Source organism: Garra rufa, unplaced genomic scaffold, assembly GCF_049309525.1.
Source record: "Garra rufa unplaced genomic scaffold, GarRuf1.0 hap1_unplaced_002, whole genome shotgun sequence".
NCBI classification, from domain to species: domain Eukaryota; kingdom Metazoa; phylum Chordata; class Actinopteri; order Cypriniformes; family Cyprinidae; genus Garra; species Garra rufa.
The window spans coordinates 6,924,053-6,948,759 of record NW_027394277.1 but is presented as its reverse complement, the minus strand read 5'-3'; the positions used below and the strand labels follow the sequence as shown (position 1 = coordinate 6,948,759).

Sequence of the window (24,707 nt, the reverse complement as noted above, 5' to 3'; positions counted from 1 at the left end):
ACTTGGATGGGAGACCACCTGGGAATACCAGGTGCTGTAAGCTTTTGCCTTTTCTTCACTATTTATATAATATGCTGGCTTTTACGGAGGCTGATCTTTAAATGGCCCACTTTTTGGAGCAACCCTCGCTTACGGCCATACCGCGCTGAGAGCGCCCGATCTCGTCTGATCTCGGAAGCTAAGCAGCGTCGGGCCTGTTTAGTACTTGGATGGGAGACCGCCTGGGAATACCAGGTGCTGTAAGCTTTTGCCTTTTCTTCACTATTTATATAATATGCTGGCTTTTACGGAGGCTGATCTTTAAATAGCTCACTTTTTGGAGCAGCCCTCACTTACGGCCATACCGCGCTGAGAGCGCCCGATCTCGTCTGATCTCGGAAGCTAAGCAGCGTCGGGCCTGCTTAGTACTTGGATGGGAGACCGCCTGGGAATACCAGGTGCTGTAATCTTTTGCCTTTTCTTCACTATTTATATAATATGCTGGCTTTTAGAAAGACGTGTTTTACCGCTCTATTTATTACAATCATTTAAATGTATTATAGAGTTTTAAGTGTTTTACATATTTTTTAGGCCATTTTATTACTCTTAACATTTTAAGTGAGTGTGTGTCTTTAAAAAATGGATGGTTGGCCTGCCATGTGACTAGACACATGACAGGAAGCAGGAAGTACAACTGTATAAGAGAGCAGCATGACAAACAAAGGACAGTCACCAAACTGTTGGATTGAGGAGTTGCTAATTTTAGAGCTCACCTTTCCATTCACCACCTGCAAACTTTGGATTACACTTTCTGTGGATTGTATATACACCGGTGGACACTCACATTGGACTTATCAACACACTGGGATTCTTGGACTGTTTTTAGGGTATGGACAAATGAACTGTATTCTTTTAACAGCGTTTACCTCATTTTATCGTGTTGTTTTAAAGTCTTTCATGTGAACCTTGTAAATAAACCAAATCTATTTAAACCAATCTTCTTTTATGTCTCATTCTTTTAACCACTAGTCATCTCTCACAGTTAAATCTGACCCCATTTTAGTCTTGTAACTCGGCCGATAAGGCCGATTGTTACACTTGGATGGGAGACCGCCTGGAAAACCAGGTGCTGTAAGCTTTTGCCTTTTCTTCACTATTTATATAATATGCTGGCTTTTACGGAGGCTGATCTTTAAATAGCCCACTTTTTGGAGCAGCCCTCGCTTACGGCCATACCGCGCTGAGAGCGCCCGATCTCGTCTGATCTCGGAAGCTAAGCAGCGTCGGGCCTGCTTAGTACTTGGATGGGAGACCGCCTGGGAATACCAGGTGCTGTAAGCTTTTGCCTTTTCTTCACTATTTATATAATATGCTGGCTTTTACGGAGGCTGATCTTTAAATAGCCCACTTTTTGGAGCAGCCCTCGCTTACGGCCATACCGTGCTGAGAGCGCCCGATCTCGTCTGATCTCGGAAGCTAAGCAGCGTCGGGCCTGCTTAGTACTTGGGTGGGAGACCGCCTGGGAATACCAGGTGCTGTAAGCTTTTGCCTTTTCTTCACTATTTATATAATATGCTGGCTTTTAGAAAGACGTGTTTTACCGCTCTAATTATTACAATCATTTAAATGTATTATAGAGTTTTAAGTGTTTTACATGTTTTTTAGGCCATTTTATTACTCTTAACATTTTAAGTGAATGTGTGTCTTTAAAAAATGGATGGTTGGCCTGCCATGTGACTAGACACATGACAGGAAGCAGGAAGTACAACTGTATAAGAGAGCAGCATGACAAACAAAGGACAGTCACCAAACTGTTGGATTGAGGAGTTGCTAATTTTAGAGCTCACCTTTCCATTCACCACCTGCAAACTTTGGATTACACTTTCTGTGGATTGTATATACACCGGTGGAAACTCACATTGGACTTATCAACACACTGGGATTCTTGGACTGTTTTTAGGGTATGGACAAATGAACTGTATTCTTTTAACAGCGTTTACCTCATTTTATCGTGTTGTTTTAAAGTCTTTTATGTGAACCTTGTAAATAAACCAAATCTATTTAAACCAATCTTCTTTTATGTCTCATTCTTTTAACCACTAGTCATCTCTCACAGTTAAATCTGACCCCATTTTAGTCTTGTAACTCGGCCGATAAGGCCGATTGTTACACTTGGATGGGAGACCGCCTGGGAATACCAGGTGCTGTAAGCTTTTGCCTTTTCTTCACTATTTATATAATATGCTGGCTTTTACGGAGGCTGATCTTTAAATGGCCCACTTTTTGGAGCAGCCCTCGCTTACGGCCATACGGCGCTGAGAGCGCCCGATCTCGTCTGATCTCGGAAGCTAAGCAGCGTCGGGCCTGTTTAGTACTTGGATGGGAGACTGCCTGGGAATACCAGGTGCTGTAAGCTTTTGCCTTTTCTTCACTATTTATATAATATGCTGGCGTTTACGGAGGCTGATCTTTAAATAGCCCACTTTTTGTAGCAGCCCTGGCTTACGGCCATACCGCGCTGAGAGCGCCCGATCTCGTCTGATCTCGGAAGCTAAGCAGCGTCGGGCCTGCTTAGTACTTGGATGGGAGACCGCCTGGGAATACCAGGTGCTGTAAGCTTTTGCCTTTTCTTCACTACTTATTTAAAATGCTGGCTTTTAGAAAGACGTGTTTTACCGCTCTATTTATTACAATCATTTAAATGTATTATAGAGTTTTAAGTGTTTTACATGTTTTTTAGGCCATTTTATTACTCTTAACATTTTAAGTGAGTGTGTGTCTTTAAAAAATGGATGGTTGGCCTGCCATGTGACTAGACACATGATAGGAAGCAGGAAGTACAACTGTATAAGAGAGCAGCATGACAAACAAAGGACAGTCACCAAACTGTTGGATTGAGGAGTTGCTAATTTTAGAGCTCACCTTTCCATTCACCACCTGCAAACTTTGGATTACACTTTCTGTGGATTGTATATACACCGGTGGACACTCACATTGGACTTATCAACACACTGGGATTCTTGGACTGTTTTTAGGGTATGGACAAATGAACTGTAATCTTTTAACAGCGTTTACCTCGTTTTATCGTGTTGTTTTAAAGTCTTTTATGTGAACCTTGTAAATAAACCAAATCTATTTAAACCAATCTTCTTTTATGTCTCATTCTTTTAACCACTAGTCATCTCTCACAGTTAAATCTGACCCCATTTTAGTCTTGTAACTCGGCTGATAAGGCCGATTGTTACACTTGGATGGGAGACCGCCTGGGAATACCAGGTGCTGTAAGCTTTTGCCTTTTCTTCACTATTTATATAATATGCTGGCTTTTACGGAGGCTGATCTTTAAATAGCCCACTTTTTGGAGCAGCCCTCGCTTACGGCCATACCGTGCTGAGAGCGCCCGATCTCGTCTGATCTCGGAAGCTAAGCAGCGTCGGGCCTGCTTAGTACTTGGGTGGGAGACCGCCTGGGAATACCAGGTGCTGTAAGCTTTTGCCTTTTCTTCACTATTTATTTAAAATGCTGCCTTTTAGAAAGACGTGTTTTACCGCTCTATTTATTACAATCATTTAAATGTATTATAGAGTTTTAAGTGTTTTACATGTTTTTTAGGCCATTTTATTACTCTTAACATTTTAAGTGAGTGTGTGTCTTTAAAAAATGGATGGTTGGCCTGCCATGTGACTAGACACATGACAGGAAGCAGGAAGTACAACTGTATAAAAGAGCAGCATGACAAACAAAGGACAGTCACCAAACTGTTGGATTGAGGAGTTGCTAATTTTAGAGCTCACCTTTCCATTCACCACCTGCAAACTTTGGATTACACTTTCTGTGGATTGTATATACACCGGTGGAAACTCACATTGGACTTATCAACACACTGGGATTCTTGGACTGTTTTTAGGGTATGGACAAATGAACTGTATTCTTTTAACAGCGTTTACCTCATTTTATCGTGTTGTTTTAAAGTCTTTAATGTGAACCTTGTAAATAAACCAAATCTATTTAAACCAATCTTCTTTTATGTCTCATTCTTTTAACCACTAGTCATCTCTCACAGTTAAATCTGACCCCATTTTAGTCTTGTAACTCGGCCGATAAGGCCGATTGTTACACTTGGATGGGAGACCGCCTGGGAATACCAGGTGCTGTAAGCTTTTGCCTTTTCTTCACTATTTATATAATATGCTGGCTTTTAGAAAGACGTGTTTTACCGCTCTATTTATTACAATCATTTAAATGTATTATAGAGTTTTAAGTGTTTTACATGTTTTTTAGGCCCTTTTATTACTCTTAACATTTTAAGTGAGTGTGTGTCTTTAAAAAATGGATGGTTGGCCTGCCATGTGACTAGACACATGACAGGAAGCAGGAAGTACAACTGTATAAGAGAGCAGCATGACAAACAAAGGACAGTCACCAAACTGTTGGATTGAGGAGTTGCTAATTTTAGAGCTCACCTTTCCATTCACCACCTGCAAACTTTGGATTACACTTTCTGTGGATTGTATATACACCGGTGGACACTCACATTGGACTTATCAACACACTGGGATTCTTGGACTGTTTTTAGGGTATGGACAAATGAACTGTATTCTTTTAACAGCGTTTACCTCGTTTTATCGTGTTGTTTTAAAGTCTTTTATGTGAACCTTGTAAATAAACCAAATCTATTTAAACCAATCTTCTTTTATGTCTCATTCTTTTAACCACTAGTCATCTCTCACAGTTAAATCTGACCCCATTTTAGTCTTGTAACTCGGCTGATAAGGCCGATTGTTACACTTGGATGGGAGACCGCCTGGGAATACCAGGTGCTGTAAGCTTTTGCCTTTTCTTCACTATTTATATAATATGCTGGCTTTTACGGAGGCTGATCTTTAAATGGCCCACTTTTTGGAGCAACCCTCGCTTACGGCCATACCGCGCTGAGAGCGCCCGATCTCGTCTGATCTCGGAAGCTAAGCAGCGTCGGGCCTGTTTAGTACTTGGATGGGAGACCGCCTGGGAATACCAGGTGCTGTAAGCTTTTGCCTTTTCTTCACTATTTATATAATATGCTGGCTTTTACGGAGGCTGATCTTTAAATAGCTCACTTTTTGGAGCAGCCCTCACTTACGGCCATACCGCGCTGAGAGCGCCCGATCTCGTCTGATCTCGGAAGCTAAGCAGCGTCGGGCCTGCTTAGTACTTGGATGGGAGACCGCCTGGGAATACCAGGTGCTGTAATCTTTTGCCTTTTCTTCACTATTTATATAATATGCTGGCTTTTAGAAAGACGTGTTTTACCGCTCTATTTATTACAATCATTTAAATGTATTATAGAGTTTTAAGTGTTTTACATATTTTTTAGGCCATTTTATTACTCTTAACATTTTAAGTGAGTGTGTGTCTTTAAAAAATGGATGGTTGGCCTGCCATGTGACTAGACACATGACAGGAAGCAGGAAGTACAACTGTATAAGAGAGCAGCATGACAAACAAAGGACAGTCACCAAACTGTTGGATTGAGGAGTTGCTAATTTTAGAGCTCACCTTTCCATTCACCACCTGCAAACTTTGGATTACACTTTCTGTGGATTGTATATACACCGGTGGACACTCACATTGGACTTATCAACACACTGGGATTCTTGGACTGTTTTTAGGGTATGGACAAATGAACTGTATTCTTTTAACAGCGTTTACCTCATTTTATCGTGTTGTTTTAAAGTCTTTCATGTGAACCTTGTAAATAAACCAAATCTATTTAAACCAATCTTCTTTTATGTCTCATTCTTTTAACCACTAGTCATCTCTCACAGTTAAATCTGACCCCATTTTAGTCTTGTAACTCGGCCGATAAGGCCGATTGTTACACTTGGATGGGAGACCGCCTGGAAAACCAGGTGCTGTAAGCTTTTGCCTTTTCTTCACTATTTATATAATATGCTGGCTTTTACGGAGGCTGATCTTTAAATAGCCCACTTTTTGGAGCAGCCCTCGCTTACGGCCATACCGCGCTGAGAGCGCCCGATCTCGTCTGATCTCGGAAGCTAAGCAGCGTCGGGCCTGCTTAGTACTTGGATGGGAGACCGCCTGGGAATACCAGGTGCTGTAAGCTTTTGCCTTTTCTTCACTATTTATATAATATGCTGGCTTTTACGGAGGCTGATCTTTAAATAGCCCACTTTTTGGAGCAGCCCTCGCTTACGGCCATACCGTGCTGAGAGCGCCCGATCTCGTCTGATCTCGGAAGCTAAGCAGCGTCGGGCCTGCTTAGTACTTGGGTGGGAGACCGCCTGGGAATACCAGGTGCTGTAAGCTTTTGCCTTTTCTTCACTATTTATATAATATGCTGGCTTTTAGAAAGACGTGTTTTACCGCTCTAATTATTACAATCATTTAAATGTATTATAGAGTTTTAAGTGTTTTACATGTTTTTTAGGCCATTTTATTACTCTTAACATTTTAAGTGAATGTGTGTCTTTAAAAAATGGATGGTTGGCCTGCCATGTGACTAGACACATGACAGGAAGCAGGAAGTACAACTGTATAAGAGAGCAGCATGACAAACAAAGGACAGTCACCAAACTGTTGGATTGAGGAGTTGCTAATTTTAGAGCTCACCTTTCCATTCACCACCTGCAAACTTTGGATTACACTTTCTGTGGATTGTATATACACCGGTGGAAACTCACATTGGACTTATCAACACACTGGGATTCTTGGACTGTTTTTAGGGTATGGACAAATGAACTGTATTCTTTTAACAGCGTTTACCTCATTTTATCGTGTTGTTTTAAAGTCTTTTATGTGAACCTTGTAAATAAACCAAATCTATTTAAACCAATCTTCTTTTATGTCTCATTCTTTTAACCACTAGTCATCTCTCACAGTTAAATCTGACCCCATTTTAGTCTTGTAACTCGGCCGATAAGGCCGATTGTTACACTTGGATGGGAGACCGCCTGGGAATACCAGGTGCTGTAAGCTTTTGCCTTTTCTTCACTATTTATATAATATGCTGGCTTTTACGGAGGCTGATCTTTAAATGGCCCACTTTTTGGAGCAGCCCTCGCTTACGGCCATACGGCGCTGAGAGCGCCCGATCTCGTCTGATCTCGGAAGCTAAGCAGCGTCGGGCCTGTTTAGTACTTGGATGGGAGACCGCCTGGGAATACCAGGTGCTGTAAGCTTTTGCCTTTTCTTCACTATTTATATAATATGCTGGCTTTTACGGAGGCTGATCTTTAAATAGCCCACTTTTTGGAGCAGCCCTGGCTTACGGCCATACCGCGCTGAGAGCGCCCGATCTCGTCTGATCTCGGAAGCTAAGCAGCGTCGGGCCTGCTTAGTACTTGGATGGGAGACCGCCTGGGAATACCAGGTGCTGTAAGCTTTTGCCTTTTCTTCACTACTTATTTAAAATGCTGGCTTTTAGAAAGACGTGTTTTACCGCTCTATTTATTACAATCATTTAAATGTATTATAGAGTTTTAAGTGTTTTACATGTTTTTTAGGCCATTTTATTACTCTTAACATTTTAAGTGAGTGTGTGTCTTTAAAAAATGGATGGTTGGCCTGCCATGTGACTAGACACATGATAGGAAGCAGGAAGTACAACTGTATAAGAGAGCAGCATGACAAACAAAGGACAGTCACCAAACTGTTGGATTGAGGAGTTGCTAATTTTAGAGCTCACCTTTCCATTCACCACCTGCAAACTTTGGATTACACTTTCTGTGGATTGTATATACACCGGTGGACACTCACATTGGACTTATCAACACACTGGGATTCTTGGACTGTTTTTAGGGTATGGACAAATGAACTGTAATCTTTTAACAGCGTTTACCTCGTTTTATCGTGTTGTTTTAAAGTCTTTTATGTGAACCTTGTAAATAAACCAAATCTATTTAAACCAATCTTCTTTTATGTCTCATTCTTTTAACCACTAGTCATCTCTCACAGTTAAATCTGACCCCATTTTAGTCTTGTAACTCGGCTGATAAGGCCGATTGTTACACTTGGATGGGAGACCGCCTGGGAATACCAGGTGCTGTAAGCTTTTGCCTTTTCTTCACTATTTATATAATATGCTGGCTTTTACGGAGGCTGATCTTTAAATAGCCCACTTTTTGGAGCAGCCCTCGCTTACGGCCATACCGTGCTGAGAGCGCCCGATCTCGTCTGATCTCGGAAGCTAAGCAGCGTCGGGCCTGCTTAGTACTTGGGTGGGAGACCGCCTGGGAATACCAGGTGCTGTAAGCTTTTGCCTTTTCTTCACTATTTATTTAAAATGCTGGCTTTTAGAAAGACGTGTTTTACCGCTCTATTTATTACAATCATTTAAATGTATTATAGAGTTTTAAGTGTTTTACATGTTTTTTAGGCCATTTTATTACTCTTAACATTTTAAGTGAGTGTGTGTCTTTAAAAAATGGATGGTTGGCCTGCCATGTGACTAGACACATGACAGGAAGCAGGAAGTACAACTGTATAAAAGAGCAGCATGACAAACAAAGGACAGTCACCAAACTGTTGGATTGAGGAGTTGCTAATTTTAGAGCTCACCTTTCCATTCACCACCTGCAAACTTTGGATTACACTTTCTGTGGATTGTATATACACCGGTGGAAACTCACATTGGACTTATCAACACACTGGGATTCTTGGACTGTTTTTAGGGTATGGACAAATGAACTGTATTCTTTTAACAGCGTTTACCTCATTTTATCGTGTTGTTTTAAAGTCTTTAATGTGAACCTTGTAAATAAACCAAATCTATTTAAACCAATCTTCTTTTATGTCTCATTCTTTTAACCACTAGTCATCTCTCACAGTTAAATCTGACCCCATTTTAGTCTTGTAACTCGGCCGATAAGGCCGATTGTTACACTTGGATGGGAGACCGCCTGGGAATACCAGGTGCTGTAAGCTTTTGCCTTTTCTTCACTATTTATATAATATGCTGGCTTTTAGAAAGACGTGTTTTACCGCTCTATTTATTACAATCATTTAAATGTATTATAGAGTTTTAAGTGTTTTACATGTTTTTTAGGCCATTTTATTACTCTTAACATTTTAAGTGAGTGTGTGTCTTTAAAAAATGGATGGTTGGCCTGCCATGTGACTAGACACATGACAGGAAGCAGGAAGTACAACTGTATAAGAGAGCAGCATGACAAACAAAGGACAGTCACCAAACTGTTGGATTGAGGAGTTGCTAATTTTAGAGCTCACCTTTCCATTCACCACCTGCAAACTTTGGATTACACTTTCTGTGGATTGTATATACACCGGTGGACACTCACATTGGACTTATCAACACACTGGGATTCTTGGACTGTTTTTAGGGTATGGACAAATGAACTGTATTCTTTTAACAGCGTTTACCTCATTTTATCGTGTTGTTTTAAAGTCTTTTATGTGAACCTTGTAAATAAACCAAATCTATTTAAACCAATCTTCTTTTATGTCTCATTCTTTTAACCACTAGTCATCTCTCACAGTTAAATCTGACCCCATTTTAGTCTTGTAACTCGGCCGATAAGGCCGATTGTTACACTTGGATGGGAGACCGCCTGGGAATACCAGGTGCTGTAAGCTTTTGCCTTTTCTTCACTATTTATATAATATGCTGGCTTTTACGGAGGCTGATCTTTAAATGGCCCACTTTTTGGAGCAGCCCTCGCTTACGGCCATACCGCGCTGAGAGCGCCCGCTCTCGTCTGATCTCGGAAGCTAAGCAGCGTCGGGCCTGTTTAGTACTTGGATGGGAGACCGCCTGGGAATACCAGGTGCTGTAAGCTTTTGCCTTTTCTTCACTATTTATATAATATGCTGGCTTTTAGAAAGACGTGTTTTACCGCTCTATTTATTACAATCATTTAAATGTATTATAGAGTTTTAAGTGTTTTACATGTTTTTTAGGCCCTTTTATTACTCTTAACATTTTAAGTGAGTGTGTGTCTTTAAAAAATGGATGGTTGGCCTGCCATGTGACTAGACACATGACAGGAAGCAGGAAGTACAACTGTATAAGAGAGCAGCATGACAAACAAAGGACAGTCACCAAACTGTTGGATTGAGGAGTTGCTAATTTTAGAGCTCACCTTTCCATTCACCACCTGCAAACTTTGGATTACACTTTCTGTGGATTGTATATACACCGGTGGACACTCACATTGGACTTATCAACACACTGGGATTCTTGGACTGTTTTTAGGGTATGGACAAATGAACTGTATTCTTTTAACAGCGTTTACCTCGTTTTATCGTGTTGTTTTAAAGTCTTTTATGTGAACCTTGTAAATAAACCAAATCTATTTAAACCAATCTTCTTTTATGTCTCATTCTTTTAACCACTAGTCATCTCTCACAGTTAAATCTGACCCCATTTTAGTCTTGTAACTCGGCTGATAAGGCCGATTGTTACACTTGGATGGGAGACCGCCTGGGAATACCAGGTGCTGTAAGCTTTTGCCTTTTCTTCACTATTTATATAATATGCTGGCTTTTACGGAGGCTGATCTTTAAATAGCCCACTTTTTGGAGCAGCCCTCGCTTACGGCCATACCGCGCTGAGAGCGCCCGATCTCGTCTGATCTCGGAAGCTAAGCAGCGTCGGGCCTGCTTAGTACTTGGATGGGAGACCGCCTGGGAATACCAGGTGCTGTAAGCTTTTGCCTTTTCTTCACTATTTATATAATATGCTGGCTTTTAGAAAGACGTGTTTTACCGCTCTATTTATTACAATCATTTAAATGTATTATAGAGTTTTAAGTGTTTTACATGTTTTTTAGGCCATTTTATTACTCTTAACATTTTAAGTGAGTGTGTGCCTTTAAAAAATGGATGGTTGGCCTGCCATGTGACTAGACACATGACAGAAAGCAGGAAGTACAACTGTATAAGAGAGCAGCATGACAAACAAAGGACAGTCACCAAACTGTTGGATTGAGGAGTTGCTAATTTTAGAGCTCACCTTTCCATTCACCACCTGCAAACTTTGGATTACACTTTCTGTGGATTGTATATACACCGGTGGACACTCACATTGGACTTATCAACACACTGGGATTCTTGGACTGTTTTTAGGGTATGGACAAATGAACTGTATTCTTTTAACAGCGTTTACCTCGTTTTATCGTGTTGTTTTAAAGTCTTTTATGTGAACCTTGTAAATAAACCAAATCTATTTAAACCAATCTTCTTTTATGTCTCATTCTTTTAACCACTAGTCATCTCTCACAGTTAAATCTGACCCCATTTTAGTCTTGTAACTCGGCCGATAAGGCCGATTGTTACACTTGGATGGGAGACCGCCTGGGAATACCAGGTGCTGTAAGCTTTTGCCTTTTCTTCACTATTTATATAATATGCTGGCTTTTACGGAGGCTGATCTTTAAATGGCCCACTTTTTGGAGCAGCCCTCGCTTACGGCCATACCGCGCTGAGAGCGCCCGATCTCGTCTGATCTCGGAAGCTAAGCAGCGTCGGGCCTGTTTAGTACTTGGATGGGAGACCGCCTGGGAATACCAGGTGCTGTAAGCTTTTGCCTTTTCTTCACTATTTATATAATATGCTGGCTTTTACGGAGGCTGATCTTTAAATGGCCCACTTTTTGGAGCAGCCCTCGCTTACGGCCATACCGCGCTGAGAGCGCCCGATCTCGTCTGATCTCGGAAGCTAAGCAGCGTCGGGCCTGTTTAGTACTTGGATGGGAGACCGCCTGGGAATACCAGGTGCTGTAAGCTTTTGCCTTTTCTTCACTATTTATATAATATGCTGGCTTTTACGGAGGCTGATCTTTAAATAGCCCACTTTTTGGAGAAGCCCTGGCTTACGGCCATACCGCGCTGAGAGCGCCCGATCTCGTCTGATCTCGGAAGCTAAGCAGCGTCGGGCCTGCTTAGTACTTGGATGGGAGACCGCCTGGGAATACCAGGTGCTGTAAGCTTTTGCCTTTTCTTCACTACTTATTTAAAATGCTGGCTTTTAGAAAGACGTGTTTTACCGCTCTATTTATTACAATCATTTAAATGTATTATAGAGTTTTAAGTGTTTTACATGTTTTTTAGGCCATTTTATTACTCTTAACATTTTAAGTGAGTGTGTGTCTTTAAAAAATGGATGGTTGGCCTGCCATGTGACTAGACACATGATAGGAAGCAGGAAGTACAACTGTATAAGAGAGCAGCATGACAAACAAAGGACAGTCACCAAACTGTTGGATTGAGGAGTTGCTAATTTTAGAGCTCACCTTTCCATTCACCACCTGCAAACTTTGGATTACACTTTCTGTGGATTGTATATACACCGGTGGAAACTCACATTGGACTTATCAACACACTGGGATTCTTGGACTGTTTTTAGGGTATGGACAAATGAACTGTATTCTTTTAACAGCGTTTACCTCATTTTATCGTGTTGTTTTAAAGTCTTTTATGTGAACCTTGTAAATAAACCAAATCTATTTAAACCAATCTTCTTTTATGTCTCATTCTTTTAACCACTAGTCATCTCTCACAGTTAAATCTGACCCCATTTTAGTCTTGTAACTCGGCCGATAAGGCCGATTGTTACACTTGGATGGGAGACCGCCTGGGAATACCAGGTGCTGTAAGCTTTTGCCTTTTCTTCACTATTTATATAATATGCTGGCTTTTACGGAGGCTGATCTTTAAATGGCCCACTTTTTGGAGCAGCCCTCGCTTACGGCCATACGGCGCTGAGAGCGCCCGATCTCGTCTGATCTCGGAAGCTAAGCAGCGTCGGGCCTGTTTAGTACTTGGATGGGAGACCGCCTGGGAATACCAGGTGCTGTAAGCTTTTGCCTTTTCTTCACTATTTATATAATATGCTGGCTTTTACGGAGGCTGATCTTTAAATAGCCCACTTTTTGGAGCAGCCCTGGCTTACGGCCATACCGCGCTGAGAGCGCCCGATCTCGTCTGATCTCGGAAGCTAAGCAGCGTCGGGCCTGCTTAGTACTTGGATGGGAGACCGCCTGGGAATACCAGGTGCTGTAAGCTTTTGCCTTTTCTTCACTACTTATTTAAAATGCTGGCTTTTAGAAAGACGTGTTTTACCGCTCTATTTATTACAATCATTTAAATGTATTATAGAGTTTTAAGTGTTTTACATGTTTTTTAGGCCATTTTATTACTCTTAACATTTTAAGTGAGTGTGTGTCTTTAAAAAATGGATGGTTGGCCTGCCATGTGACTAGACACATGACAGAAAGCAGGAAGTACAACTGTATAAGAGAGCAGCATGACAAACAAAGGACAGTCACCAAACTGTTGGATTGAGGAGTTGCTAATTTTAGAGCTCACCTTTCCATTCACCACCTGCAAACTTTGGATTACACTTTCTGTGGATTGTATATACACCGGTGGACACTCACATTGGACTTATCAACACACTGGGATTCTTGGACTGTTTTTAGGGTATGGACAAATGAACTGTATTCTTTTAACAGCGTTTACCTCGTTTTATCGTGTTGTTTTAAAGTCTTTTATGTGAACCTTGTAAATAAACCAAATCTATTTAAACCAATCTTCTTTTATGTCTCATTCTTTTAACCACTAGTCATCTCTCACAGTTAAATCTGACCCCATTTTAGTCTTGTAACTCGGCCGATAAGGCCGATTGTTACACTTGGATGGGAGACCGCCTGGGAATACCAGGTGCTGTAAGCTTTTGCCTTTTCTTCACTATTTATATAATATGCTGGCTTTTACGGAGGCTGATCTTTAAATGGCCCACTTTTTGGAGCAACCCTCGCTTACGGCCATACCGCGCTGAGAGCGCCCGATCTCGTCTGATCTCGGAAGCTAAGCAGCGTCGGGCCTGTTTAGTACTTGGATGGGAGACCGCCTGGGAATACCAGGTGCTGTAAGCTTTTGCCTTTTCTTCACTATTTATATAATATGCTGGCTTTTACGGAGGCTGATCTTTAAATAGCCCACTTTTTGGAGCAGCCCTCGCTTACGGCCATACCGCGCTGAGAGCGCCCGATCTCGTCTGATCTCGGAAGCTAAGCAGCGTCGGGCCTGCTTAGTACTTGGATGGGAGACCGCCTGGGAATACCAGGTGCTGTAAGCTTTTGCCTTTTCTTCACTACTTATTTAAAATGCTGGCTTTTAGAAAGACGTGTTTTACCGCTCTATTTATTACAATCATTTAAATGTATTATAGAGTTTTAAGTGTTTTACATGTTTTTTAGGCCATTTTATTACTCTTAACATTTTAAGTGAGTGTGTGTCTTTAAAAAATGGATGGTTGGCCTGCCATGTGACTAGACACATGATAGGAAGCAGGAAGTACAACTGTATAAGAGAGCAGCATGACAAACAAAGGACAGTCACCAAACTGTTGGATTGAGGAGTTGCTAATTTTAGAGCTCACCTTTCCATTCACCACCTGCAAACTTTGGATTACACTTTCTGTGGATTGTATATACACTGGTGGAAACTCACATTGGACTTATCAACACACTGGGATTCTTGGACTGTTTTTAGGGTATGGACAAATGAACTGTATTCTTTTAACAGCGTTTACCTCATTTTATCGTGTTGTTTTAAAGTCTTTTATGTGAACCTTGTAAATAAACCAAATCTATTTAAACCAATCTTCTTTTATGTCTCATTCTTTTAACCACTAGTCATCTCTCACAGTTAAATCTGACCCCATTTTAGTCTTGTAACTCGGCCGATAAGGCCGATTGTTACACTTGGATGGGAGACCGCCTGGGAATACCAGGTGCTGTAAGCTTTTGCCTTTTCTTCACTATTTATATAATATGCTGGCTTTTACGGAGGCTGATCTTTAAATGGCCCACTTTTTGGAGCAGCCCTCGCTTACGGCCATACGGCGCTGAGAGCGCCCGATCTCGTCTGATCTCGGAAGCTAAGCAGCGTCGGGCCTGTTTAGTACTTGGATGGGAGACCGCCTGGGAATACCAGGTGCTGTAAGCTTTTGCCTTTTCTTCACTATTTATATAATATGCTGGCTTTTACGGAGGCTGATCTTTAAATAGCCCACTTTTTGGAGCAGCCCTGGCTTACGGCCATACCGCGCTGAGAGCGCCCGATCTCGTCTGATCTCGGAAGCTAAGCAGCGTCGGGCCTGCTTAGTACTTGGATGGGAGACCGCCTGGGAATACCAGGTGCTGTAAGCTTTTGCCTTTTCTTCACTACTTATTTAAAATGCTGGCTTTTAGAAAGACGTGTTTTACCGCTCTATTTATTACAATCATTTAAATGTATTATAGAGTTTTAAGTGTTTTACATGTTTTTTAGGCCATTTTATTACTCTTAACATTTTAAGTGAGTGTGTGTCTTTAAAAAATGGATGGTTGGCCTGCCATGTGACTAGACACATGATAGGAAGCAGGAAGTACAACTGTATAAGAGAGCAGCATGACAAACAAAGGACAGTCACCAAACTGTTGGATTGAGGAGTTGCTAATTTTAGAGCTCACCTTTCCATTCACCACCTGCAAACTTTGGATTACACTTTCTGTGGATTGTATATACACCGGTGGACACTCACATTGGACTTATCAACACACTGGGATTCTTGGACTGTTTTTAGGGTATGGACAAATGAACTGTATTCTTTTAACAGCGTTTACCTCGTTTTATCGTGTTGTTTTAAAGTCTTTTATGTGAACCTTGTAAATAAACCAAATCTATTTAAACCAATCTTCTTTTATGTCTCATTCTTTTAACCACTAGTCATCTCTCACAGTTAAATCTGACCCCATTTTAGTCTTGTAACTCGGCTGATAAGGCCGATTGTTACACTTGGATGGGAGACCGCCTGGGAATACCAGGTGCTGTAAGCTTTTGCCTTTTCTTCACTATTTATATAATATGCTGGCTTTTACGGAGGCTGATCTTTAAATAGCCCACTTTTTGGAGCAGCCCTCGCTTACGGCCATACCGTGCTGAGAGCGCCCGATCTCGTCTGATCTCGGAAGCTAAGCAGCGTCGGGCCTGCTTAGTACTTGGGTGGGAGACCGCCTGGGAATACCAGGTGCTGTAAGCTTTTGCCTTTTCTTCACTATTTATATAATATGCTGGCTTTTAGAAAGACGTGTTTTACCGCTCTATTTATTACAATCATTTAAATGTATTATAGAGTTTTAAGTGTTTTACATGTTTTTTAGGCCCTTTTATTACTCTTAACATTTTAAGTGAGTGTGTGTCTTTAAAAAATGGATGGTTGGCCTGCCATGTGACTAGACACATGACAGGAAGCAGGAAGTACAACTGTATAAGAGAGCAGCATGACAAACAAAGGACAGTCACCAAACTGTTGGATTGAGGAGTTGCTAATTTTAGAGCTCACCTTTCCATTCACCACCTGCAAACTTTGGATTACACTTTCTGTGGATTGTATATACACCGGTGGTCACTCACATTGGACTTATCAACACACTGGGATTCTTGGACTGTTTTTAGGGTATGGACAAATGAACTGTATTCTTTTAACAGCGTTTACCTCATTTTATCGTGTTGTTTTAAAGTCTTTTATGTGAACCTTGTAAATAAACCAAATCTATTTAAACCAATCTTCTTTTATGTCTCATTCTTTTAACCACTAGTCATCTCTCACAGTTAAATCTGACCCCATTTTAGTCTTGTAACTCGGCCGATAAGGCCGATTGTTACACTTGGATGGGAGACCGCCTGGGAATACCAGGTGCTGTAAGCTTTTGCCTTTTCTTCACTATTTATATAATATGCTGGCTTTTACGGAGGCTGATCTTTAAATAGCCCACTTTTTGGAGCAGCCCTCGCTTACGGCCATACCGCGCTGAGAGCGCCCGATCTCGTCTGATCTCGGAAGCTAAGCAGCGTCGGGCCTGCTTAGTACTTGGATGGGAGACCGCCTGGGAATACCAGGTGCTGTAAGCTTTTGCCTTTTCTTCACTATTTATATAATATGCTGGCTTTTAGAAAGACGTGTTTTACCGCTCTATTTATTACAATCATTTAAATGTATTATAGAGTTTTAAGTGTTTTACATGTTTTTTAGGCCATTTTATTACTCTTAACATTTTAAGTGAGTGTGTGCCTTTAAAAAATGGATGGTTGGCCTGCCATGTGACTAGACACATGACAGAAAGCAGGAAGTACAACTGTATAAGAGAGCAGCATGACAAACAAAGGACAGTCACCAAACTGTTGGATTGAGGAGTTGCTAATTTTAGAGCTCACCTTTCCATTCACCACCTGCAAACTTTGGATTACACTTTCTGTGGATTGTATATACACCGGTGGACACTCACATTGGACTTATCAACACACTGGGATTCTTGGACTGTTTTTAGGGTATGGACAAATGAACTGTATTCTTTTAACAGCGTTTACCTCGTTTTATCGTGTTGTTTTAAAGTCTTTTATGTGAACCTTGTAAATAAACCAAATCTATTTAAACCAATCTTCTTTTATGTCTCATTCTTTTAACCACTAGTCATCTCTCACAGTTAAATCTGACCCCATTTTAGTCTTGTAACTCGGCCGATAAGGCCGATTGTTACACTTGGATGGGAGACCGCCTGGGAATACCAGCTGCTGTAAGCTTTTGCCTTTTCTTCACTATTTATATAATATGCTGGCTTTTACGGAGGCTGATCTTTAAATGGCCCACTTTTTGGAGCAGCCCTCGCTTACGGCCATACCCCCACCTGAGGCGCTAGAGAGCTACAGGAAGTGAGTTGGCTGCAGTTGGGAGAGGAAGGCTCTCCTCCATTTTGTTTATTTTTCTTTTGTGTTTCTTTTACTTCAACTTAAGTTTTTTGTGCTTTTTTGTTAGTTTTAAACCACCCAACAGCAGCATCTCGGTTGGCTGGAGGGTGGTTAACCTTTTTTTGCTTTTTTTTCTTTAAAATGGACGGATTAATGGATAATGACACAGGACCGGCTGGAGGAACACGAATGGTACATGACACTGGACTGGGCGGAGAGACATGCATGGCAAACAACACTGGACTGGACTATCAACAACGAGCAGGATACAGGAAAAAACAAGACGCAAGAGACAACCCAAGTGGAAAGAAATATTTGAAGGAGGCAACACTGATTGTGAATGTGGAACATGTAAATGAGGTGAGAGCTGTGGATATTATTAAAGCAGTGACGGACAAGTGTGGAAATGGAAAAATTCTAGCGTTAAGGCCAAGACAAGGAAAAGAGTTCGAATTAACAATGGAAAAGGAGGAATCGTGTGAGGATTTAATCGATGGACTGACAATTAAAGGGGTGAACTGTGAAATAAAAAAACTGCAAAATAGAGATTACGTTGTTTCCTTCATGCACCTGCCCGTCTACCTGGACGACACTGAAATTATTAGAAAATTGGAAGGATGGGGAGTTAAACCTCTTTCAAAAATTAAAAGAAGATGCTACCCGGGCACTGAAATAGAGGATGGAACAAGGTTCCTAAAGGTAAGGTTCCCTAAAGAGGTAGCATCATTGCCTTACAGCACGAGGCTGGAAACGGCAGAAGGGTTGCAGTATTTTAGGGTGATGCACAGCCACCAGGTGAAGACCTGTAGACTGTGCATGAGCCCAGACCACCTGCTAAAAGAGTGCCCTGAGTTTACATGCTACAAGTGCGATGAAAGGGGACATTTTGCAAGAGACTGTAACGCAGTCAGGTGCCCGGAGTGTCAGCAAATTTTAAATAAGTGTGAGTGTTGGATGGAGGACGAGGAAGGAGGCACGGAAAGTCAGGTGGACGGACAGGTGCGTGAAGGAAACAACGAGGAGGACGGAGAAACTTGCGAAACACAAGAGGAAGGATTACAACAAAAAGAAACAGAAGGAGCAACAGGCAACCGAGAGGAAGGAGAAGAAGAAAAAGGGAACGATGAACTTAAGGAACATGCAACACAACAAGACACCCACTGGACAGAAATGGAAACATTGGACACTTCTAAAAGTTTTCTGGACGACGTAGAGAGAGATGGACAAAGAATGGGAAATCAAAACAAAGAAACAGACAATGGAGAGCAAGCAAAGATGGACAACATGGGAAAGGACAGAGAGGGGAGAGGACTAATTAGAAGGAGAGCCTTAAAGGTAAAACCAAATGTGGAAAATGCAAGAAAAAAAATCATGACAAATGTAAACAGATATGAAGTGTTAAGTGGGCTGGAGGGAGAAGATGGTGTATAATGTTTTCTAGGTATTTGTTTTTATTTCTTTTAATGGTTTTAAGTTGTGTTACTTTTAATGCGAGGGGATTGATGGACATGAGAAAATTTGAAAGACTGAAAGAAAAATGCAAAGGAGAAGATGTTATCGCTTTGCAAGAAACAAACTGGAAAGAGAGTGTGATGATGGACTATAAAAAGAAATGGGAAGGAGATATTTTATATAACAATGGGGATGGAAGGCTTGGAAGAGGTGTAGCGTTTTTAATGAGGAAAGATGTGTTTAATGCAAGCAAAGTAGTGTATAAAGATAAGATAGGGAAATGTATGGTATTAGAAGTAAATTATGAAGGACGTGAAATTATTTTAGCGAATGTACATGCACCAGTGGAAGAGAAGGAAAAGAAAGAGTTTTTTAATGTTTTAAGAAACATTGTAAAGAAGTATAAAGAAATAATTATGATGGGGGATTTTAACACAGTTTTTAGTAAACAAGATATGGCTGAAGGAATGGTTTTTAAAACAGATACAGGAAGAAAAGAATTAAAAGCATTAATGGATGAAAACAATATGATAGATGTGTGGAGAGAAAGAAATGAAAAGAAAAAAGAATTTTCGAGAAGACAAATAGTAGGGCAGTTTGTATGCCAAACTAGAATTGACTATGTTTTATGTACAAGAAATGTGGAGAATTTTATAGAAAATATTAAGTACAAAGAAACAAGTTTTAGCGATCATAAGATTTTATCTTTTAAGTTGGACTGGAGTCAAATGCAAAGAGGTCCGGGAGTATGGATTTTAAATACACAGATTTTAAAGAATGAAGATTATGTTTTAAAAGTGAAAGAAATTATAGAAAAAGAAAAGGAAAATGGAATGTATGAAGAGGATAAGAGAATATGGTGGGAGAGTGTAAAGTTTTTAATCAAAAAATTCTCAATCAGGTATTGTAGTGTTATTCAGAAATGCAAAAGATCCAAAGAAAGAGGAATAAAGGAAAGTTTGGAAATGGAACTGAATAAAGAATTTCAAGACATACAAAAGATAAAGGAAATGGAGGGGAAACTGAAAGAAATAGAAGAAAAGGAATATGAGGGGGCGAGGTTAAGAAGCAAAGCAAAATATGTGGTGGAGGGAGAAAAATGTACAAAGTTCTTTTTTGATCTGGAAAAAAAGAGAGGGAAAGCTGAAACGATAAAAGAAATAAGAGGGGAAAATGGGGAAATTGTAGAAGGGAATGAAAAGATTTTAAAAGAAATAAAGAATTTTTATGAGGATCTGTTTAGTGCAAGGGGGGTGGAAGAGGAGGAAAAAAAGGAACTGTTGAATCAGATAAAAGCAAAAGTAAGTGAGGAACATAAAAAAGAATGTGACCAAGAAATCAGGGAAGACGAGATTGAAAGAGCAATAAATCAACTGAATAAAAAGAAAAGTCCAGGAATAGATGGTTTGGGAACTGAATTTTATGTTTGTTTTAAAGAAGTTTTAACAAAGATTTTAAATGAGGTTTTTAAAGAAATTTTTGAAAAGGAAGAGATTAATGAAAGAACAAGGATGGGGTTAATGAAATTGATATATAAAAGGAAAGGAGAAAAAGTAGATCTAAAAAACTACAGACCAATCACGATGTTGAATACAGATCTTAAGATTTTAGCGAAGGTTTTAGCAAACAGATTAAAGGAAGTAATGCCAAGTATAATTAAAACAAACCAAGCATATGGAGTCAAAGGAAGAGATATAGCCGACATAACAATGAGTATAAGGGACACGATATGGTACATGAAAGAAAAAAATGAAGAAGGATATATAATTAGTTTGGATTTTGAAAAAGCTTTTGATAGGGTTGAGCACGGGTATTTATTTGAGGTTTTAAGGAGTTTTGGGTTCGGGGAAAATTTTATTAAATGGATTGAGATTTTATATAAGGGTGCACTAACAAAGATAAAATGTAATGGGTTTTTAACAGAGTGTTTTAAAATAACAAGGTCAATAAGACAGGGTTGTCCACTCTCAGCATTATTGTACTCACTTGTTTCTGAACCCTTGGGACTGGCTATAAAACAGAATGAAAGAATAATAGGGATAGAAATTGAGGGAAATAAGGCTGAGGGGAAAGTTTTTCAATATGCTGATGACACAACAATAATTGTAAAGGGAAAAGAGAGTGTTAAAGAAGTTATGAAGTTGGTAAAAGAATATTGTAGTGGGTCTGGAAGTAAAGTAAATGAGGAGAAAACGGTATATATGAGATTTGGTAAAGCTATGGTTTTAATGGATTGTTTTAATTTTAAGGAAGTGGAAGAAATGAGGATTTTAGGAGTTGTAATGGGAAAGAATGAGAGGAAAGTAAGAGATGAAATGTGGGAGCAACTAGTAACAGATATAGAGAGAAGATTAAATTTTTGGAAATTGAGAACTTTAAACTTGAAGGGGAAGGTTTTAATATTGAATGTTTTAATGGTTTCTAAACTTTGGTATGTTTTATATGTTTCTGAAATACCTTTATGGACAGAACGGAGGTTGAAGAAATGTTTTCTTGACTTTTTATGGGAGGGGAAACCAGCAAGGATTGCACATAATACGATTTTAGGGGCGATAGAGAAGGGGGGCTTAGGTTTAATGGATGTGGAACAGCGAAAAAATGCGTTGAGAGTAAAAATTGTTAAGAAATACCTGCAACAAGATAACAAAACTGAGTGGAAAAAAACAATGAAATACTTTTTAAACAAATGTGGGGATTTTAACATGGGGGACGGAATATTATGGATGAAAACAAAAATTTGGATGACGGAAGGATTACCCGAATTTTATAGAGAAATTTTTAGTGCCTGGGGGAATTTTTTAACGAAAATCGAGTACAATCCGCATGGAAGAGAAAACATTTTAAATCAACCTCTGTTCTTAAATAACAACATTTTAAAACAAGAGAAAGCAATATTTTTTAAAAAATGGATGGATGTGGGGATAACAAGAGTGAGAGATGTTTTGTATGAATTTAAAGAGGGTTTTTTACCGATACAATATATTGTGGATGCGATGGAGGAAGCAAAAGAAGAATACAGTAAACAAGAAATAACAAATAAATATGAAATTATTAAAAATGCAATACCCAAAGAGTGGATTAAAAGAATAGAGAGTATGGAAGGAGAGCAAACAGAGGGAAATATTTTTGTGAAACTGGGGGGAAAAATGTATGATTTTAAAGAATGTACTGTAAAAATGTTTTATTGTGTTTTTAGAGATGGTGTTTTTAAAGAGCCGATTGTAAATAAGTACTGGGTGGAAAAATTCAAGGATCTAAAAGAAGAATGTATATGGAGAAACATGAGGGGGAGGTGTGTTGAAACAAAGTTAGGATGTTTGGAATATTTTATAAGGCATAAAGCGGTTTTTACTGAGTCTGTTTTAAACAAGGTGGGAATGGAACAAAATCCAATGTGTAAAGTGTGTCATGAAAAAGAAGAGGGGATTTTACATTTGTTTTTATATTGTAAAGAATTGGAGGATTTTCTAAGGAAATGTAAATGTTTAATTAAAGATGTGAGCGAAGGTTGGGATGAAAGTGTAGTGGAATGGAAAAGAGTAGTGATGTTTGGTTGGGAAAAGAAGGGTCAACACAAAAAGTTTATAAATCTGTGTATAATGTTAATGAAAAGCGCAATTTGGGAAAGAAGAATTGTGGCCAAAAAAGAAAAAATGGTGTTAGAGGTTTGGACTGTTTTTAAAAGGAAAATAGAAGTATATGTAGAACAATTATATGTGTATTTTAAAAGTGAAAATATGCTGAAAGCTTTTTATGATGTTTTTACACCAACAGTTTGTAATGTTTTAGAGAATTTCATGTGCAAATTGCCAGGAAGAGAAAGAGCTTTCTAAATCTTAAGTATAAAAGGCATGATTTTAAACAAAAAATACGAGATGAGTAGATTATATTTTATCTTATTTTTAATTTTTTTTTTTCTTTTCTTTCGTCTTTGTGTGGACAACTATATTGTATTGTTGATGTTTCTATTGGTTGAAAATTCATCTTATGTTTAATGTGTTCCTTTTGCTTTGTTGATGATAATGTGATGTATTTTTTCATGTTTATTTATTTTATGTCGTGAGACTTCTAATGTGAAGCACACATTGGAAAATTTGTATTATGAAATTTCTTTAATAAAAAAAAAAAAAAAAAAAAAAAAAGAGCGCCCGATCTCGTCTGATCTCGGAAGCTAAGCAGCGTCGGGCCTGGTTAGTACTTGGATGGGAGACCGCCTGGGAATACCAGGTGCTGTAAGCTTTTGCCTTTTCTTCACTATTTATATAATATGCTGGCTTTTACGGAGGCTGATCTTTAAATAGCCCACTTTTTGGAGCAGTCCTCGCTTATGGCCATACCGCGCTGAGAGCGCCCGATCTCGTCTGATCTCGGAAGCTAAGCAGCGTCGGGCCTGGTTAGTACTTGGATGGGAGACCGCCTGGGAATACCAGGTGCTGTAAGCTTTTGCCATTTCTTCACTATTTATATAATATGCTGGCTTTTACGGAGGCTGATCTTTAAATAGCCCACTTTTTGGAGCAGCCCTCGTTTATGGCCATACCGCGCTGAGAGCGCCCGATCTCGTCTGATCTCGGAAGCTAAGCAGCGTCGTGCCTGGTTAGTACTTGGATGGGAGACCGCCTGGGAATACCAGGTGCTGTAAGCTTTTGCCTTTTCTTCACTATTTATATAATATGCTGGCTTTTAGAAAGATGTGTTTTACCGCTCTATTTATTACAATCATTTACATGTATTATAGAGTTTTAAGTGTTTTACATGTTTTTTAGGCCATTTTATTACTCTTAACATTTTAAGTGTATGTGTCTTTAATAAATGGATGGTTGGCCTGTCATGTGACTAGACACATGACAGGAAGCAGGAAGTACAACTGTATAAGAGAGCAGCATGACAAACAAAGGACAGTCACCAAACTGTTGGATTGAGGAGTTGCTAATTTTAGAGCTCACCTTTCCATTCACCACCTGCAAACTTTGGATTACACTTTCTGTGGATTGTATATACACTGGTGGACACTCACATTGGACTTATCAACACACTGGGGTTCTTGGACTGTTTTTAGGGTATGGACAAATGAACTGTATTCTTTTAACAGAGTTTACCTGTTTTTAGGGTATGGACAAATGAACTGTATTCTTTTAACAGAGTTTACCTAGTTTTATCGTGTTGTTTTAAAGTCTTTTATGTGAACCTTGTAAATACACCAAATCTATTTAAACCAATTTTCTTTTATGTCTCATTCTTTTAACCACTAGTCATCTCTCACAGTTAAATCTGACCCCATTTTAGTCTTGTAACTCGGCTGATAAGGCCGATTGTTACACTTTTATGGGAGACCGCCTGGGAATACCAGGTGCTGTAAGCTTTTGCCTTTTCTTCACTATTTATATAATATGCTGGCTTTTACGGAGGCTGTTCTTTAAATAGCCCACTTTTTGGAGCAGCCCTCGCTTATGGCCATACCGCGCTGAGAGCGTCCGATCTCGTCTGATCTCGGAAGCTAAGCAGCGTCGGGCCTGGTTAGTACTT

General features: G+C 39.8%; 1 protein-coding gene and 30 non-coding genes across 31 annotated transcripts in view; all 31 read left to right on the top strand.

Annotated features, from left to right (window-relative positions):
• LOC141305341 (uncharacterized) overlaps positions 1-24,707 on the top strand; it is a 587,365-nt gene that overhangs the window by 341,937 nt on the left and 220,721 nt on the right. The window lies entirely within an intron of this gene.
• On the top strand, positions 128-246 carry LOC141305473 (5S ribosomal RNA). The gene has a single exon (XR_012344437.1). It is a non-coding gene; the product is annotated as a 5S ribosomal RNA (ribosomal RNA).
• LOC141307467 (5S ribosomal RNA) lies at positions 331-449 on the top strand. The gene has a single exon (XR_012346419.1). It is a non-coding gene; the product is annotated as a 5S ribosomal RNA (ribosomal RNA).
• On the top strand, positions 1,202-1,320 carry LOC141305697 (5S ribosomal RNA). The gene has a single exon (XR_012344661.1). It is a non-coding gene; the product is annotated as a 5S ribosomal RNA (ribosomal RNA).
• LOC141307093 (5S ribosomal RNA) lies at positions 1,405-1,523 on the top strand. The gene has a single exon (XR_012346049.1). It is a non-coding gene; the product is annotated as a 5S ribosomal RNA (ribosomal RNA).
• On the top strand, positions 2,277-2,395 carry LOC141307558 (5S ribosomal RNA). Its single transcript, XR_012346511.1, has one exon. It is a non-coding gene; the product is annotated as a 5S ribosomal RNA (ribosomal RNA).
• Positions 2,480-2,598, top strand: LOC141305696 (5S ribosomal RNA). The gene has a single exon (XR_012344659.1). It is a non-coding gene; the product is annotated as a 5S ribosomal RNA (ribosomal RNA).
• LOC141307092 (5S ribosomal RNA) lies at positions 3,352-3,470 on the top strand. Its single transcript, XR_012346048.1, has one exon. It is a non-coding gene; the product is annotated as a 5S ribosomal RNA (ribosomal RNA).
• On the top strand, positions 4,893-5,011 carry LOC141305472 (5S ribosomal RNA). Its single transcript, XR_012344436.1, has one exon. It is a non-coding gene; the product is annotated as a 5S ribosomal RNA (ribosomal RNA).
• On the top strand, positions 5,096-5,214 carry LOC141307466 (5S ribosomal RNA). Its single transcript, XR_012346418.1, has one exon. It is a non-coding gene; the product is annotated as a 5S ribosomal RNA (ribosomal RNA).
• On the top strand, positions 5,967-6,085 carry LOC141305695 (5S ribosomal RNA). Its single transcript, XR_012344658.1, has one exon. It is a non-coding gene; the product is annotated as a 5S ribosomal RNA (ribosomal RNA).
• LOC141307091 (5S ribosomal RNA) lies at positions 6,170-6,288 on the top strand. Its single transcript, XR_012346047.1, has one exon. It is a non-coding gene; the product is annotated as a 5S ribosomal RNA (ribosomal RNA).
• Positions 7,042-7,160, top strand: LOC141307231 (5S ribosomal RNA). Its single transcript, XR_012346185.1, has one exon. It is a non-coding gene; the product is annotated as a 5S ribosomal RNA (ribosomal RNA).
• Positions 7,245-7,363, top strand: LOC141305694 (5S ribosomal RNA). Its single transcript, XR_012344657.1, has one exon. It is a non-coding gene; the product is annotated as a 5S ribosomal RNA (ribosomal RNA).
• LOC141307090 (5S ribosomal RNA) lies at positions 8,117-8,235 on the top strand. The gene has a single exon (XR_012346045.1). It is a non-coding gene; the product is annotated as a 5S ribosomal RNA (ribosomal RNA).
• On the top strand, positions 9,658-9,776 carry LOC141307368 (5S ribosomal RNA). The gene has a single exon (XR_012346322.1). It is a non-coding gene; the product is annotated as a 5S ribosomal RNA (ribosomal RNA).
• Positions 10,530-10,648, top strand: LOC141305693 (5S ribosomal RNA). Its single transcript, XR_012344656.1, has one exon. It is a non-coding gene; the product is annotated as a 5S ribosomal RNA (ribosomal RNA).
• LOC141305471 (5S ribosomal RNA) lies at positions 11,402-11,520 on the top strand. The gene has a single exon (XR_012344435.1). It is a non-coding gene; the product is annotated as a 5S ribosomal RNA (ribosomal RNA).
• On the top strand, positions 11,605-11,723 carry LOC141305468 (5S ribosomal RNA). The gene has a single exon (XR_012344434.1). It is a non-coding gene; the product is annotated as a 5S ribosomal RNA (ribosomal RNA).
• Positions 11,808-11,926, top strand: LOC141305692 (5S ribosomal RNA). Its single transcript, XR_012344655.1, has one exon. It is a non-coding gene; the product is annotated as a 5S ribosomal RNA (ribosomal RNA).
• On the top strand, positions 12,680-12,798 carry LOC141307230 (5S ribosomal RNA). Its single transcript, XR_012346184.1, has one exon. It is a non-coding gene; the product is annotated as a 5S ribosomal RNA (ribosomal RNA).
• LOC141305690 (5S ribosomal RNA) lies at positions 12,883-13,001 on the top strand. The gene has a single exon (XR_012344654.1). It is a non-coding gene; the product is annotated as a 5S ribosomal RNA (ribosomal RNA).
• LOC141305467 (5S ribosomal RNA) lies at positions 13,755-13,873 on the top strand. The gene has a single exon (XR_012344433.1). It is a non-coding gene; the product is annotated as a 5S ribosomal RNA (ribosomal RNA).
• On the top strand, positions 13,958-14,076 carry LOC141305689 (5S ribosomal RNA). Its single transcript, XR_012344653.1, has one exon. It is a non-coding gene; the product is annotated as a 5S ribosomal RNA (ribosomal RNA).
• On the top strand, positions 14,830-14,948 carry LOC141307227 (5S ribosomal RNA). The gene has a single exon (XR_012346182.1). It is a non-coding gene; the product is annotated as a 5S ribosomal RNA (ribosomal RNA).
• LOC141305688 (5S ribosomal RNA) lies at positions 15,033-15,151 on the top strand. The gene has a single exon (XR_012344652.1). It is a non-coding gene; the product is annotated as a 5S ribosomal RNA (ribosomal RNA).
• On the top strand, positions 15,905-16,023 carry LOC141307089 (5S ribosomal RNA). Its single transcript, XR_012346044.1, has one exon. It is a non-coding gene; the product is annotated as a 5S ribosomal RNA (ribosomal RNA).
• On the top strand, positions 16,777-16,895 carry LOC141305687 (5S ribosomal RNA). Its single transcript, XR_012344651.1, has one exon. It is a non-coding gene; the product is annotated as a 5S ribosomal RNA (ribosomal RNA).
• LOC141308045 (5S ribosomal RNA) lies at positions 23,505-23,623 on the top strand. Its single transcript, XR_012346969.1, has one exon. It is a non-coding gene; the product is annotated as a 5S ribosomal RNA (ribosomal RNA).
• LOC141307434 (5S ribosomal RNA) lies at positions 23,708-23,826 on the top strand. The gene has a single exon (XR_012346388.1). It is a non-coding gene; the product is annotated as a 5S ribosomal RNA (ribosomal RNA).
• LOC141306659 (5S ribosomal RNA) overlaps positions 24,628-24,707 on the top strand; it is a 119-nt gene continuing 39 nt past the window's right edge. The window contains exon 1 of the ribosomal RNA XR_012345616.1: positions 24,628-24,707. This exon is cut by the window's right edge and continues 39 nt beyond it. This is a non-coding gene — a ribosomal RNA (5S ribosomal RNA).